Source organism: Mus caroli, unplaced genomic scaffold (assembly GCF_978045245.1).
Source record: "Mus caroli unplaced genomic scaffold, Mus_caroli_1 scaffold_3, whole genome shotgun sequence".
Lineage (NCBI taxonomy): Eukaryota > Metazoa > Chordata > Mammalia > Rodentia > Muridae > Mus > Mus caroli.
The window spans coordinates 74,875,508-74,891,157 of NW_028227258.1; the positions used below are offsets into that span (position 1 = coordinate 74,875,508).

The window sequence follows — 15,650 nt, forward strand, 5'->3', positions numbered from 1 at the left end:
TTTTTATAACTGAAGTTGGTCTGGATTTACCAGTGGTACTTCCTGGGTACCTTTTATAGGGCCCAGGGTCGATAGGTCAATCAGAAGTCACTAAATGCAATCACTTCGTTACCTTCCCCTGTGCCGTTGAGTCTTCTGGAGCCACTAGTTTTCTCATCAGACAATGGTGCCTGTCTTGCAGTTGTGTAGTGAGGAGGGCTACCTGTACAGGGAGAGTCTGTGTGGTGTGTGATTTCTGAACTCTGTGAACTTACTGTAATACTGATTATACCTTGTTCATTGACTGTAAAAACATAGAGGGAAGGACTCTGACTTTGTCTTTTGAGGATACCCAGTGAATTATGAAGGAGATGGGCTGGTGAGATGGCTCAGCAGGCAAAAGCACTTAATACTGTCTGTTAACCCAAATTTCCTCCCTAGAACTCACCTACATGGTGGACAGAGAGAATAAACTCTTGAATAAGTTGTTTCCTGCCTACACGTTTACTGTGGCAGGTGTCTGCATGTGTGCGTGAGTTCAAGGCCAGTCTGGGCTACGTAAGCAAGACTTCCCCCAGCATATACACTATGCACACCTCAAACACACCACACACATCATACATACACCACATACTTACCACACAGGAACTCCACAAATGCCAAACACAATACTGTACACCTGCATATGCAAAACATATTAAGTATTAGGCATTTGGCATGTAGTTGGGGAGTAGATCTGTTGAGAAGTTGGAGCAAGGATTCTTGTTGCTCTGATAAGGAGGCCAGTTAGGGGCAAGAGATGTAGAGGTACAGCCAGGAATTGGGCCACCAGGGTCATGCCTCCATCTGGCAGAGTAAAGTTTGAACAAATGCATAAAGCAGCCTGCCTGCCTTCCTCCTCCCTCCCTCTTTCTTTCTTTCTTTCTTTCTTTCTTTCTTTCTTTCTTTCTTTCTTTCTTTCTTTCTTTCTTTCTTCCTCTCTCTCTCTCTTTCTCTCTTTCTCTCTTTCTCTCTTTCTCTCTTTCTCTTTCTTTTTCCCTCCCTCCCTCCCTCCCTCCCTCCCTCCCTCCCTCCCTTCTCCTCCTTCCTTCCTTCCTTCCTTCCTTCCTTCCTTCCTTCCTTCCTTCCTTCCTTCCTTCCTTCCTTCTCTTCTTCCTTTTCTTCTTTCTTTTTCTTTTCTTTTTTGGTAAAGATTTATTTTCTTTCTACTTATGTGTGCATCTCAGTTATGCAGGATGCCAGAAGACTGCCTCAGATCCCACGGAGCTGAAGTCAACTCTCTGATATGGGCACTAGGCACTGACCTGCAGTCCTCTGTGAGAGGACCAAGTCCCCCCTAAGCACTGACCCATCTTTCCAGCCCCCTCCTCCTTCACTCTGAGGGGAGAGCTTCCAGTTCTGGGCCAGGCAGGAGCTTTGGGGTCTTCTCTGCAGTGCCTCCTCTTCCTTTCCTTGAAGCTCACTCGTGGCTTTCCTTATGACCAGCCCACGAGGCAGTTGTTCAGTCCTTCTCTGGAGTTCTACCATTGCTGTCTCTTCTCCTGTCAGCCTGTTACCACACACCATTGAGTTCTTGCTCAGAGATAGATGAAAATATTCTTCACTCTTTTGTTGTTATTTTGGTCTTTAGAATCAGGAATTGAAGCTAGGGCTTCATGCATACTCGCCATGTGCTATACCACTGAGCTGAAGTCTCAGCCAGTCATTCTTTTTCTATTTTAGCTGCCTCAGTGTCCTACAGACACACCTTTTCCAGTTTCCTTTTCACTTTTACACCCATCCAGGCACTTTGCATTCTTCATATTTCAGAAGTTTATAAACAGGGCTTCAAGTTGAGAAGTTGTTCCCCAATATCTTAGCCATCTACCTAGTTCTTTTACTTTCCAGTGTGATCTGACAGGAAAAGAATGTATCAGTCATGCTACTTTTTCATCGCTATAAAAAAATGGCTATGACTATAAAAAAAGAAGTTTGGACGTTTCGGTCTATGGTTGGTTGGCTCTTTGCTTTTGGGCTTTTCATGAGTCAGTCTGTCCTAGCAGGGGCACATAGCATAGGAAGGCACTTACGTTATGGGAGATAAGAAGCAAATAAGGAAGAAAAGGGGAACCTGGCATGCTATCATCGTTGCTCATTGACCCAGCTTTCTTCCTCTAGGTTCCATCTCCTAAAGGTGACACCAACTTTTCAATAGTCTTACAGACTAGGGAGCACGCCTTCAATCCATGAGCTACTAGAAACATTTCAAGTCCAAATTATTGAGAGGAATCGGATGTGGGTTCTGGCTTATAGACTCTGGCCAGTTGTGAGGACTCGGGTTCACTGAGCATCTCTGAGATTTTGTGGGTCGGAAGTTAAAATGGATGAGGAAGTGGTCCATGAGTGCTTAGCTGCTTATCAACAAGAGCAATTATTTCTTGCTATTTCTATTCTTTCGGTGCTAAAGAACAGGAGCTCTTCATGGATGGCCTCACCGTAGACTGCTAAAGCAAGCACGCTTAGGGGTTTGGGCCCATCCAGATATACTAGAAAATCATGTTTGTTTTCCATCCCACCACATGTAAAGGAACTCTTTCTTTCACTAAAATAAAACCCCTGCAAGGCTGAAGAAATGGCTCAATGGCTAAGAGCACTGGCTACTCTTCCACAGGACCCAGGTTCACGTTCCCCATACACACATGGTGGCTCATAGCCACCTGTAACTTCAGTTCTAGAGAATCCTGCTCCTTCTTCTGGCTTCCATAGGCATCCAGCATCGAAATGCAGGCAAAATATTCACATACCTTTAAAAAAAGAGAGGGGGGTCAATACATGCTAGAGAAAGAAAACTAACTAAGTTTTGTGTATACTCTAGTTAGTGACATGAGCTTTATGTGTGTGATGTGGTGTGTGTGTGGGAGGGTGTATGTGTGTTGGCTGTGTGTGTGGTGTATATGAGTATATGTATATGGGTGTGTGAGAATATGTATGTGCTGTCTATGTGGTATATATGTGCATGTAGTGTTTGTGTAGTGTATGTGTGTGGTATATGTGTGTGTAGTGTGTGTGTGTGTGGTGTTTTATTTGTGTACTTCTCTTTATTTCTGCTTTTCATTTTTAAAATTGCTGTTGCTTTGACCTTTCCTTTGCTTTCAAGGGTCTTGGAACCCTCAGAACAGAAACCGGCACGTTTAGCAGCTGCCCGCCATTGTCTCCTGTCTGGGCTGCTCTTAAGCATCCTCCTAATGGGTCGATTACTTATCATTTGGCAGTTTCTGTTTTTCTTTTAAAAGAAACCTGTTGAGAACAGCCCCCTGGGGACTGCCTGAGGCAGTGTGCTTCAGAAGGAGAGCCACCTGTGTGCTCTGTGGTCACACCTGCACACTTGGCTTCACAGCAGTTTCACACAGCCCTGCTGGTGACTCTGACATTTTTCCTCCCAATGGAGGGAAGGGATCAGGACTAAAGTAAGAACCTGCCCTCCAGTGGAAACCAAAGGTGGGGGAGGGGAGCGTGGCTCCATGGGAACAAAGGAGAGAATTCCAGCAGGAGAGAATGAAGTTGTGAGTTTCTTCTCTGTTGTCTGTACCAGACACTGTCAACTTCTACTTACTGTTGCCTGGTTTACTTTAATTCACACAGAGGTCTGTTAAATAGGAATTAATGATCCCATTTTCTATTTTCTGTACAAGCAGTAAGATCTAGAGAAATGAGGGACTATCTGAAACCCAAACTCATTTCTCTCTATTTCTGGCTCCTTTTACCACGGTCTCTTAGGCTTCCTTGTAATCTTCATGATGAAGGAGCCGGACCGTGTTATGGCGAGACAGAAACCATGTGGCTAACTCCACCAACTGGATGTTTGGGTGGCTTGTTTTATTTGTTTATTTTCGAGACAGGGTTTTCCCCTGTAGCTCAGTGTATCTTAGACCTCACTGTGAGTCCCAGGCTGGCCTTGAATTTGAGGTTATCCTCCTGCCTCAGCCTCTAAAATGCTGGGGTTGCAGGCGAGTATCATCATGTAGATCTTGTTTATATCCCAGTAATTTGGAGGGACATGCTCTTGCCCCTTAAAGAGACATTTAGAAAGCTAAAGCATACTACAGAATTGCACCAAGCCAAGGGGTAGATTTATGCCCTGGATAAGTTTTCAGTTAGTCCTCAAATCCTCATGGATACAGGCAGCCAAGATTCTGAGAGACACTTCCCTAAAGCAACAGCCAGGCTAAGAGATCCCAGGGATAATCCAAAAGCCTGAGAGCTTGTTTGTGTTTGCAATGTAGAAGAAACCTTGAGTCTTGATTTTACAAATCAAAGAACCAGAATTTACAACTGCAATGCAAGAGGAACTTTGGAGCATAGAATCAGAGTGAGGAATTTCAAACTGTTCATTCATTCATTCATTTATTCATTCATTGTTCTAGACATATTTTCTAGTGAACTTCTTTAGATGGACACTACAGATCATAGAGAGTACACAGTGGGATAGGTTTACAGAGCTGCTTTGGAATGAAGAATACAAAGCTCATTTACAGGCTGGCACAGGAGGCATGATGTCCTGTATTTATTTACAGATGGCAGACAGAATGGGTTCCTGAAACCCTCCAGATAGACAGGGTCTACAAGAAAGAAAATAAATAGCAAGCTCTATGAAGAGGAATCCATGGGTTCATGGGTAATGTGAGTTGTCTAGGGTAAGGCACAGTCCCTAAGAAGAGGGCTGTGATGGACACTTTAGAGTCCTACTTATTAGAGAGATTGACATAACCTTGGTCAATCTACGGAGGGCAGAGGTCTTCTGCTTAAAAGCAAGAAGGTAGGCTGGCAGATGAATAAGATAGCCCAATAGCTGGGAGCTTTCCTACTCCCTGGTTTTAAAGAGGAAAGAGAAGACCATTTAGGGTGGAGAGCAAGCTGACTAAAGAAGAAAGACTCTGTAGGAGAGACCAAAGGGGGCATCAAATGGGAGTGAGGGTCTGCAGCTTGAGAGGGCTTTGTAGCTTTTATCTGACTGAGGCATCTTGGTAGGTCTACCAGTAAGCCACAGTGAGGTCTGTGCTAAGGTCTCTTTTAGCTATTCCCTTGGGGACTCCATGCATCTCTTGGCTGTGGGGCCTGCTTATCCCATGCAGTGATGCTCAGACAGCAGCTACTTGTAACTTGGACCTTGACCAAGTTACCTCATCCCTCTAATATTTCTTCCTGAGATGTGTGTGTGTGTGTGTGACAGTGTCTCACTGTGTAGTCCAGGCTGACCTCAAATTTATAGCAGTCTTTCTGCATGCTGGGATTACAGGCATGAGCCATCATGTCCATCTGGGGTCCTCAGTCTGTGAAAGGGGTCAACCACCTTGCCTTCTCTGGGCATTGTAAATGTGATACGGATTTTGTGTTCATGATGTAGTCATCAGAATGCCTGGTATAGACATTTATACAATAAGTGACCAATGGTTTTCATTGTTGTCTGCCATCATGTCTCAGCTTCAAAGGAACATTACCCTCTGGCAGACCACACAGTGTTCCCAATCACATAGCTTCTCTTTGGGGTACTCAGCTAGCAGCTGGCTCATCTCCAGTGCTCTAGGCATCTGGTCTCTTTCTCCAGGGCTTAGAGTAGAGCCCAAGTGCCTTACAGTAGACCCCAGCCACTTGAACCTTCCTCCCCACCAGGAATCAATTCTACTCTGTCAGCTAGATCCAGAGCAGGACTGTCATGGTAGCTGCTGGTGGTGGTTCTAGCTGAATTAGGGTCTGGCTCTGTGCCTTCCAACTTTCTCAGGAAGTGCTTCTTAGACTCACTATTTATCTACCTAACCGCTGAGAGAGGAAACTAGCCATCTCTTCCTAGCTGATGGAAGAAGGTCTGTGTATAGAATCTGTCTGCTCTCTGGTTTGTGATGTGCATCCCACGTGTTCATCTGCTTGGCCTTCAATTCCACATGTGCTTATGTAGCATCTGCCACGATGTGCCTCTTATTGTTGTTGTCCTGGTGTTGGGCTGAATGGAGGCAGAAAGGTCTGGTCCTCCAGTCACTGGAAGTGTCAGATAGTGATGGTGGGAGTGGACAGAGGACAATCAAGAAACGCAAACCTGTAAGTAGGGATAAACGTTGGGATGTGCAGACAAAATGTCACAGGAAGGACTGGCATCTCCAGATTCCTTTACACTTTGTCTTCCTCTTTTAGGGATGCTTCTTAGTGTGCCATAAGAAAATAAATCGATCTGGTCCCTCAGACCTCCCATACACTGAAGATAACATAAACAGTATTTCAGATGGCCTGGGCAAGGGAAAAAAAATCCTAGGTCATGTGGAAGGGACATTAAGTAGATGGACCCTTAGCTATGACTACCAGGGAAGGACTTTGTTTTGTTCACCAATTCAGGATCTAGGAGCATGACACATAGTAAGTCCTTAATGAATATTCTTTAGCTCCAACGCCTAGTCTAAGATGAATGGAGAGGCAGCATCCCATTGACCATAAAGAACTGCTCTTCAATAGCAGATCAGGAAAAGAGGAAGTGTTAGTGTTGCTTCATGAGTAAGCCCTGCTGCAGCCAAGCTCAGGAAAAGAAGACACATGCTGGGCGTGCTGAATGGGGACTGCTGATTGTGTTGGGAGAGTGGACAGGTAAGCGCCACCATCCCTTCAAATGCTGAGGCTTCCTCTCCACTCCCAAGCTCAGCCTACCTGGTCTTGCATCATAAGTGCTTGGGCTCTGCTGACAATGCCTGGATCTAGATTGCCTTGGAACTGTCTAGGAGAGAGTGAAATGGAAACACTTAGACATTCTCTTACCTTTATGACCCTACGGAGTTCTCAGTTAGTTTTCTGTAACCAATTGCCAGTGGTAAAATTGCTGGATGCACAGCATGTGCGTTTTGCTCTCTTTACTGCCCCCAGCTCCCACCAGGTAGAGGAAACAGTAGCACTGTCTTGTGACTGGGATTAGAAGACAGGAGAGTGACAGGGGACAGATGGGATGAGGTAGCAAACTGGGGCAGGGGTATGGGGTCCCAGGACAAGTAAGCCTCTGTGTTCCAATGTGCTCCCCTTTCTACTCTGCCCCTACATCCGGGCTTCAAACCAGGCTGTTCCCTTGGATCTCCCATGATCCCCGAGGCTACTGTCTGGAGGGGACCCTATGTCTTGTTTGTTTTGTTTTGTTTTGTTTTGTTTTGTTTTGTTTTGTTTTGTTTTGTTTTGTTTTTCGAGACAGGGTTTCTCTGTATAGCCCTGGCTGTTCTGGAACTCATTTTGTAGACCAGGCTGGTCTCAAACTCAGAAATCCGCCTGCCTCTGCCTCCCAAGTGCTGGGATTAAAGGCATGTGCCACCACGCCCAGCTTAAAGATTTATCTTTTTATTATGTATATGAATATACTATTGCTCTCTTCAGACACACCAGAAGAGAGCATCAGATCCCATTACAGATGGTTGTGACCTGCCATGTGGTTGCTGGGAATTGAGCTCACGACCTCTGGAAGAGCAGTCAGTGCTCTTAACCACTGAGCCATCTCTCCAGCCCCCGGGACCCTATGTCTTAAGACATTTGTTTTCTTCCTCCTGATTCCATGTGTAAATATGCCTATGGTATAAAAACTGTCTGGCCCTATGAGATATGAATTGCCTCTTTCAGGACATTCTTTCCAGATGGCCTAGAGGTTGATACATGTGTTCATGTGCTGAGCTCTGAGGGAGGTCCCAGAGGTAGGGAGCGAGTCTGTCTCGCTCTTGAGAGAGAACGGTGTTTGTCACTTGTGGGTAGTGTTGTTATGGTTTTCTCTGTTGGTTTGTTTTGATGTGTTTGGTTTCTGTTTTTTTGGCAACCATGCCATCTCCTCACGGCTGTTGATGTGCTTAAAAGCAGAGCTCCAAAAAAGGTGACAGTTGATGCCCAGGAGGCTGTCGTGCTGGGAGTGTGGGACAGGGTCTCTCTGCGGGTGTTTTCCCTCTGGGCAGCTCCTCTGCTCTTGCCTGGGTCTGGGGGAGTGATGTCATACTCAAGTTCGCCCATTCAGCCTCTCATTGATTTTGCTCCCTTAACCAAATTTACTGAGGCCTTTCGGTAAGCCCTCGTCTCCAGGTTCAGCTGGCAGGAATAGATAGAGTAGGAGCGGGGCTCCCAGTCTGTGTCGGAGAGCAGACCCAGCCCTTGAAAGGCAGGTCACGGCTCCAACTCGTACTCATTTGAAGACGTACATGAGCCAGGGTCTACTGGAATAGCAGTGTCAGCAGAGAAAGCAAAGATAGCTTCCCACAACCCTGAGAACAGAGGACAGTCTAGACCGCCAGGAGCTCCTGACAGTGACCTGTGATCCTTCCCCTGGGGAAAGTGACTCAGATAGGAGAAGCCACAGCACAAGGTTACCAGTGACCTGTTGGTAAGGAGATCCAGCCTGGAAGTTCAAAGCACGGAGTGAGGCTGACCTTTGTACCCTCTTTGTACCTCTCTTGCCTCCTGTTTCCTTGAGAGAGTGCTAGGACATTACATTAGGAGTCTTTCACAGACATTTCCGTCACTCCGCCCTGTTACTGGTGGCTTCAGCCTCCTCGTGTGAAGTAGGAGAGGTAGGAACCAGGTGAGACTATATGGGCTAGGAGTCACTTGGTAATCCCATCTCTTCATACTACTGCACTGTTTGCTGAGTCGCTGCTAAGAGCCAGGCTGTCTGCATACTGCATACACTAAAGCCTTTAGCACTGGGAGTTGGTCCAGTGTTCCTGCTCTGTAGGGAAGGAAGTGGGTAGCAGCCAGGTGGCACACAGGCAGGCAGCCTGCTTTAGCCTTCACCCTTCTTTGAAACTCTCTGTCTTCTGCCTATAAAGGACCCTGGTGTCTCATCTTAAGGGGCTTACCAACGCAGCACCTACTATTAGGGAGTGAGAAGGAGAGGAAGGATGAGAGGCTGTGAACACAACTGTGGTGTGAGGACCACACTGCAACATCTGGGGAAAGAGACTACATGGAAAATTTCTTGGAACTGTAAATTGTGACAGTGTTGTGAGATTTCTCTTATACCCCTTCTCATGGCCGGGGAGTAAGAACACAGATGCCAGCCCCTTCCCTTTTCCTCCTCCTGTTCACCCCCAGCCCCTTTCTTGGCCCCTTCTGCAAGCTTCCCTACCCCAGCTTGTGGTCTTTGGCCTGTTGGAATCAGATATAGTCTTTGTCTTTCTGCCTGGCTGCTCCCTTTCAGGGAGAAAGGGCTCCGTGTCTGGGAATGCTGTAGCTCAGGGAACCCTGGGGCAGCCGAGAGACCTTTTCTCCCTATCACCTTCCCTGAGACTGGCAAGGTCCATGGAGGTGGAGAAGGCCTCCGCTTTCCTGGGTCATTGCTCGGAGGAGAAGGGGAAACAGAGCAGAAAAGGTGGCCCGTGGCGAGGCCTGGGGAGCATGCAGGGTTGGACATCAACAGGGAACTGAGGCCGTGGATGTCTGTGAGGACCCATGCCAGCTTGGGTGGTGGCTGTTCCTGTAGGTACACCATGTGCTGCTTTCCACCAGAGGAAGGCATACTGTTTGCTAGCTTAATGTGACCTGAGAACCATGGTGTTGACGATAAAGGGGCTAGTAAAACCTCGGGTCATTTTATAATCATGGTTATTACCAATAGCTTCATTTGCATCACATGTCCATGGCTAAGTACTTCATATGCTGTGGTTCATACACTCTTGGCAGCCATATTTTATAGATTAAAAAGAAAAGCCCCAAGGCTCAGAGGAGTTAGCTTCATTTGTTCATAGTGATAGTGGGGGAGCTTTGCGGCAATCCATCAGCATGCTTATGTGCTCTATCGCCGACCCTGTAGTTAATCCTGAGTTTCCTTCCCAATAGCTTTGTGAAGCCTAATTGTTTAATTTCTCATCACCTCTACGTTTCCATCAGTACACTGGCATCAATGGTGTGTATTTTCAGGGTGGATATTAAGACTCGCTGAGGCAACTACATAAAAGGTTCACTCAGAAGAGGTGAACTGGTAGCAGAGGCAATGCTGCATCTCGGTGTAAGACAGTGAGCGGGTGGACATGGTCCTTCCCTGTGTGCAGACAAGCCATATCTGCAATGCTTAAGTTCCGTATATTGGAGGGACCTCGTAAACAAGGCTGCTCAGAAGTGACAGGGCAGAAGCTAAGACTACTGCTTCCTGCTACCCGCCTTCAGACGGAGACTGAGCCTCTTGTGAAGTGCTCCCTGGGGAGGGGCTGGTCCTGTGCATTCTGCTGGGAGCCCACATCTAGAGAGAGTGTCCACCATTTAATGAGAAGTAGATGGATACAGGGGACTGGAAGGATGGCTCAGTGGTTAAGAGCACTGGCTGTTCTTCCAGAGGTCGTGAGTTCAATTCCCAGCAAGCACATGGTGGCTCACAGCCATCTGAAATGGGATCTGATGCTCTCTTCTGGCACGCAGGTGCACATGCAGATAAAGAGCACATACATTAAATAAATAAACCGACTTTAAATACAGGAGGACAGAAGGCAAGCTTTACAGTCTAATCTATCCACTTATCCATCTCATGCTTTAACGTTTCCAGGTACATCTTCTAAGTGCTGGGTTGACAGTAATTACTAAAATGGGAAAAGAAAATGCCTGCCTCTCAGAGGCAGGAAGATTTCTGAGTTTGAGGCCAGCCTGGTCTACAGAGTGAGTTCCAGGACTGCCAGAGCTATACAGAGAAAGCTTGTCTAAAAAAAACAAAACAACAACAACAAAAAAGCCTGCCTCTTGGATCCATACAGGAAAGATCCCATAGATAAATAAAAAACATGAGTGAGTAGGATAATGGTAAGGGTTGTGGAGAACAATAAAGCAACAGACGGGGAACCTGGAATGTGGCAAGGTTGCTCTACAGTTTACGTTAGCCAACTTATTGTTGTGTGACAATATTTAAGCACCTAAAAGGAGGAGAGGTTAATTTGGCTCATGATTCTAGCAAACCGTAGTCGCTTGGCTCCCTAGTCCTGCTGGTGAAGCAGAGCATCATGGTTGAGGGCGTGTGACAGAGCAAGCGGCTTGTCTCTGAGCAGCCAGGAAGCAGAGAGAGAAAGAGTGGAATCTCAAGACCCTTACCTGCAGGCATCTTACTTCCTAACTTTAGGCCCTTCCTTCTAAAGATCTGTCTCCCAACAGCACCACAGGCTGGGGACCAAGCACATGGGCTTTGGGGAAGACGTATCAGATCCAAAGCATAACAGGCTGGAGAACTTACATAGAAAAGATGATAGCTTAGAGAGAAAGGAATAGGTGCACTGAGAACAGCAGTGCCTAGGTTCCGAGGCAGGAATGGGCCCCGGTCTTCGAGGTAACACTCATGTGGATGTAATACACTGAGGGAAAGAGTTAGGAGTTGATGTGATGGGTGTGTTCACGTAAACTCATCATGCATATCATGAAGTCTTCAGTAGCACAGTTCGACTCTGACTCTGACCACCCTGAGCTAGCGCAGAGTTCATAATGTGCAGCGCATGCCTATCCCGACAACCCCACCCCACCCCCCGAACTTCACTTGGAAGTCTCTGCTCTAGTTCAGGCGTTCCTGTGACCCTTTCGGATTTGATAAATTCATAAGTGACTCACAGGGTTCAGAAGAATCCTATACTTAAGTTTTCAAAGAGACCTGTAGATGGGGATCTGAAAAGGGTCCAGGTGGAGCCTCTGTGGCCTCTGCTTGGGGAATCAAGACTTCTAGCCTTCCTAAGACATGCTGTGTTCACTAACCTGGAAGCTGCCAGGACCCTGAGTGTCTGGGGTGCTTACCCGAGTGTGCAGCCGCTAGCCTTCCTACCTCCTTGATCAGGTGCACATCTGTCCAGCTTAGCCACCTACTTCCTGTCTACCATCAACCCAGGTGTGGAGCTGGGCACAACAGCACACTTCTTTAATCCCAACACTTGCAGAATAGAAAGAGAAGGATTAGGAGTTCAAGGCTGTTCTTAGCCATATAGCCAGTTCAGACCATTTTAGACGACATGAAACCCTGTCTCAAAAACCATTCCAAACCTAACCAAAAACCCACTGTTGGTCTAGAATGAGTAACAAAACGACTCCTGTCACTGAAGTCCCGAGAGCTTAGAAGTTCTTTCCCAGGAACTAGGATAAAGACCAGCAAGCTTTTTAGTGTAAGACTGGGCTTTGAAGGAATCCTCTGGGCCTGAACTTTCTTCTGAATGATTTCAGAAGCATTTGTGGGTCAGGGGAGCGAGGAGGTGGGCAGAGGAGTGATGTAATAGCATTCTGTTTGAACAACCCTACTCTGGCTGCTATGTTAAGAGTAGACCTAGGAACGAAGGGACAAGGACTTGTAAGTGGTCACTCTAGTTGTCCAGGTAGACAATTCGGTGGGTAGCACAAGGGACAGGTAGCACCAGGGGCACCCATTTTTAGAGCAACTTTGAACATAGAACTAGCAATATTGACTGGCAGTTTGGATTCAAGGCAAGAAAGAGATGTCAGGTGCTAAGTTTTGCCTTAAGTCCTGGAGGAGTGAAATTGTTGTGTCCTGACAGTTGAGAGTCTAAGGTCAGGGTGAAAAGCAGGGGATTGCTTTTGCTTTGGGGACTGACTGGTGCTAGAGATGAGATCCAGGGCTCCTCCCATGCTGAGCACATACCCTACGACTAAGCTAAATCTCTAGCCCAGGAACTTAGTTTTGGACAGAAATGTGAGATGCCAATTAGATACCCAATTGGAGATTTTAAATAGGCACTTTGATAGATTCATCTGGGACTTGAGGGGGAATTGTGAGCCAAGATAGGATATCAGAAGAAATGGTGTCTAAAACCATGTCTAAAGGCTCAGGTATGGCTCAGTCTAAAGGCCCAGTCAGTAAAATGCTTGCTACACAAATATGATGAGTGAGTTCACATCCTTAGGACCCAGGTAAAAAGGCCAGTGTGGTAGCACATATCTGTAATCCTAGCACTGGGGAGGGAAAGATAGGTCCTTGGGTTTTGCTGGCCAGCTAGTCTTGTGAATATGTAAATTACAGGTTCAGGGAGAGACCCTGTCTCAAAAAACAAGACATAGAACAACAGAGAAAGATACTCAGTGTTGACCTCTGGCCTCTACTTGTAACGGCACACATGTGTACACAACTGTGTACAAAGGTACACAGACCAAATGATCAGATAAACAGCAAAAGGAGAGGACAGGCCCAAGGCAAACCCTGGAAACACACACAGAGAAGCTTAGTCCTCACCTCTTGTAACAGGCAGAGAGGAGTACAGAAAAATCACAACTAATCCAACTGAACAGTGGGGCCCAGTCCCAGTGGAAACAGATGCAGTGACGCTTCAGCATCACAGACTAGGGACAGTTACGGAAGAGGGGATGGGAAGACTGTGAGAGCCAGAGGAACAGGGAGATAAGCAGTGAGATTGTGTCTGCTAGGAGTGTCAGAAGCCACACTCATTAAGTGTCACCAACATGACTGCCTAAATATGAGGGGAACAAGGACAACCATGAGCCATGCTAATGTGAATGTGAATGGGGGAATCCTGAGATGGGGAGAAATAGTCTTCCCAGGGAAGAGCACACCAACTGTACCTGATACCAAATGGTCAGCCCTGGAGACATATACTTATAAGCTACATTATACAGACTGAACAGATTGTATTTAGGAGTATTTTTGTTATACACACACACACACACACATGAATGTAACAGCAATCAATGGATGGGGCCAGGCCAGGGGGGAGGCCGTGAATTTGAAGGAGAGTAATGAGGAGTCTATGCGAGGTTTGAAGGGAGGAAAGGGAAGGTAGAATGACCTAATTATATTATAATTTTTAAAAAGATGAAGAGGGTAGGGAGTCAGGGAAAAACATGTGTGGGGTTCCGCAGGCCCCGTGAGAAAAGCCCCAGCTAAGTCAGTGTTCAATTAGAGTTCTGCTGTGGTCCATGAGGCAAGATGGCTAAGGATTAGGGGTAGGCTCAACAGTAGAATACACACATGCCTGGCCGTGCAAATTCCTAAGCCCAGTTCCAAGCATGGAAAAATGGTAAGTAAATACGTGACAACCCCCTCCCTAAGAGGAGGACTAAGCTGAGGCTGGTGGCTGTGCTCAGGAGTCTACCCCTAGCATCTTAGTGAGAAACATCCTGGGATGGTTTTGTGAGAGATGGCGGGATTGTGTACCCAGTTCTGCCTGAGGGGTTAGGAATTTCACAGTGGCTGTCTGGGGTCAAGAGAGGAGAAGATGCAGCGTATTTACAGGAAGATGCCTGAGGGAGCAGCATCAGTGTTAGAAATGAAGGATATTTGGTCAGAAGGAAAGGAGACTCCGGGGGAATGTCATAACTTTCTTCACATGCTTAGAGGACTATCGTGTGGAAGAGAATTAGATTCATTTTATGTGACCCGAGAGGAAAACCTAGGATTGATGTTTAGAAGCCGCGAAAAGAAGGATTACAGTACACACTGGATTAGACTTCCGTGCGTGTATTATTTACTCATTTGGTTAATCCCCACTCAATGCCCAGTGTGGAACCAGCACTGACCGAGGCACCAAAGCAGAGCTCTGCTAAAAGCGCACACAACCCCTTTCAGAGAGTGGAGAGGAACTCAGTCAAGTGGTGTAGTGTGGGGTGGAAGTGCCGACCTGGCTGGGGTAGGGAGTGAGGATTTGGGGGGTTCTATGACTCATATGAGCATTGGCATAACTCCTGGCTAAGGATATTCTGCTGTCTGATAGTGGAGGCTCATCTCCATCAAGTGCAGTAAGTTTTCTAGATGGCAAGGCTACGTAGGTACAGCCTTCATAAAGACGATGTCTGATAGAGGGCAGGTGTGGTATCACTTGCGGAGCATTCTGGATTCTCACTCCAGCCTTGGCAAAGCCAGTCTACTGTCTTCTGCCTGGCAGCTGGGTCCAGGATTTGGGTATCAAGTGAATCGTCTCCTGCCTTGTGCCTCTGTCTTCTAGCTTTGCTCCCTTAAACCTGCCCTGGCCAGGCCATTTCTGTCCTCTGCCCGGGACCTTCTTTTGTGCTGCTCCTCCCCCTGAACCCTTTTCTACTTCCTCAACAGATTTCATTTTTCTTATTTCAAGAAGTTTTCTGGAACTTGAGGTCCTGAATCTGTGAACTTTTTCATAATCCCTGGTCCAGTGGTCCTTGAATTTCTCAGGTGTATTGTGAGACAGGTCTAATTTAACATGGAAGGTTGGTCCTTAGAACACTGTAAATAAGGAGGGTGGAAGGAGGAGAAGAAGAAGGAGAAGGAGAAGGAGGAGAAGGAGAAGAAGAAGAAGAAGAAGAAGAAGAAGAAGAAGAAGAAGAAGAAGAAGAAGAAGAAGAAGAAGAAGAAGAAGAAGAAGAAGAAGGAGGAGGAGGAGGAGGAGGAAGAAGAGGAGGAGGAGGAGAAAGAAGAAGGAGGAGAAGGAGAAGAAGGAGAAGAAGAATAGAAAGAATGGTTCTAGTTGTACCTTACTTGGAATTAGTATCATCTTCATTCTACAAAGCATGCACATTGCCCCAGGTTGACTGGCCCAGTTGGCTGCTTCATGGATACACTTGAGCACCTCCCTCCGTTGCCTCTCTGATGGGAAAGGAAAGAGCTAAGACAGGACAGCTTTTGTTCAGCCTGGAATGTTCTGAGCTTTAACTGCTGAACCTATGAGGGAAGAAATAGACCTATGCCCCACCTTCCATGAATCCACAGTTCTAGATTCACAGGACACCAAAGGAGG

At 46.7% G+C, this 15,650-nt stretch overlaps 1 protein-coding gene across 4 annotated transcripts in view; it reads left to right on the plus strand.

Annotated features, from left to right (window-relative positions):
- The window catches only part of Kirrel1 (kirre like nephrin family adhesion molecule 1), a 95,931-nt gene that overhangs the window by 34,586 nt on the left and 45,695 nt on the right, over window positions 1–15,650 (plus strand). The window lies entirely within an intron of this gene.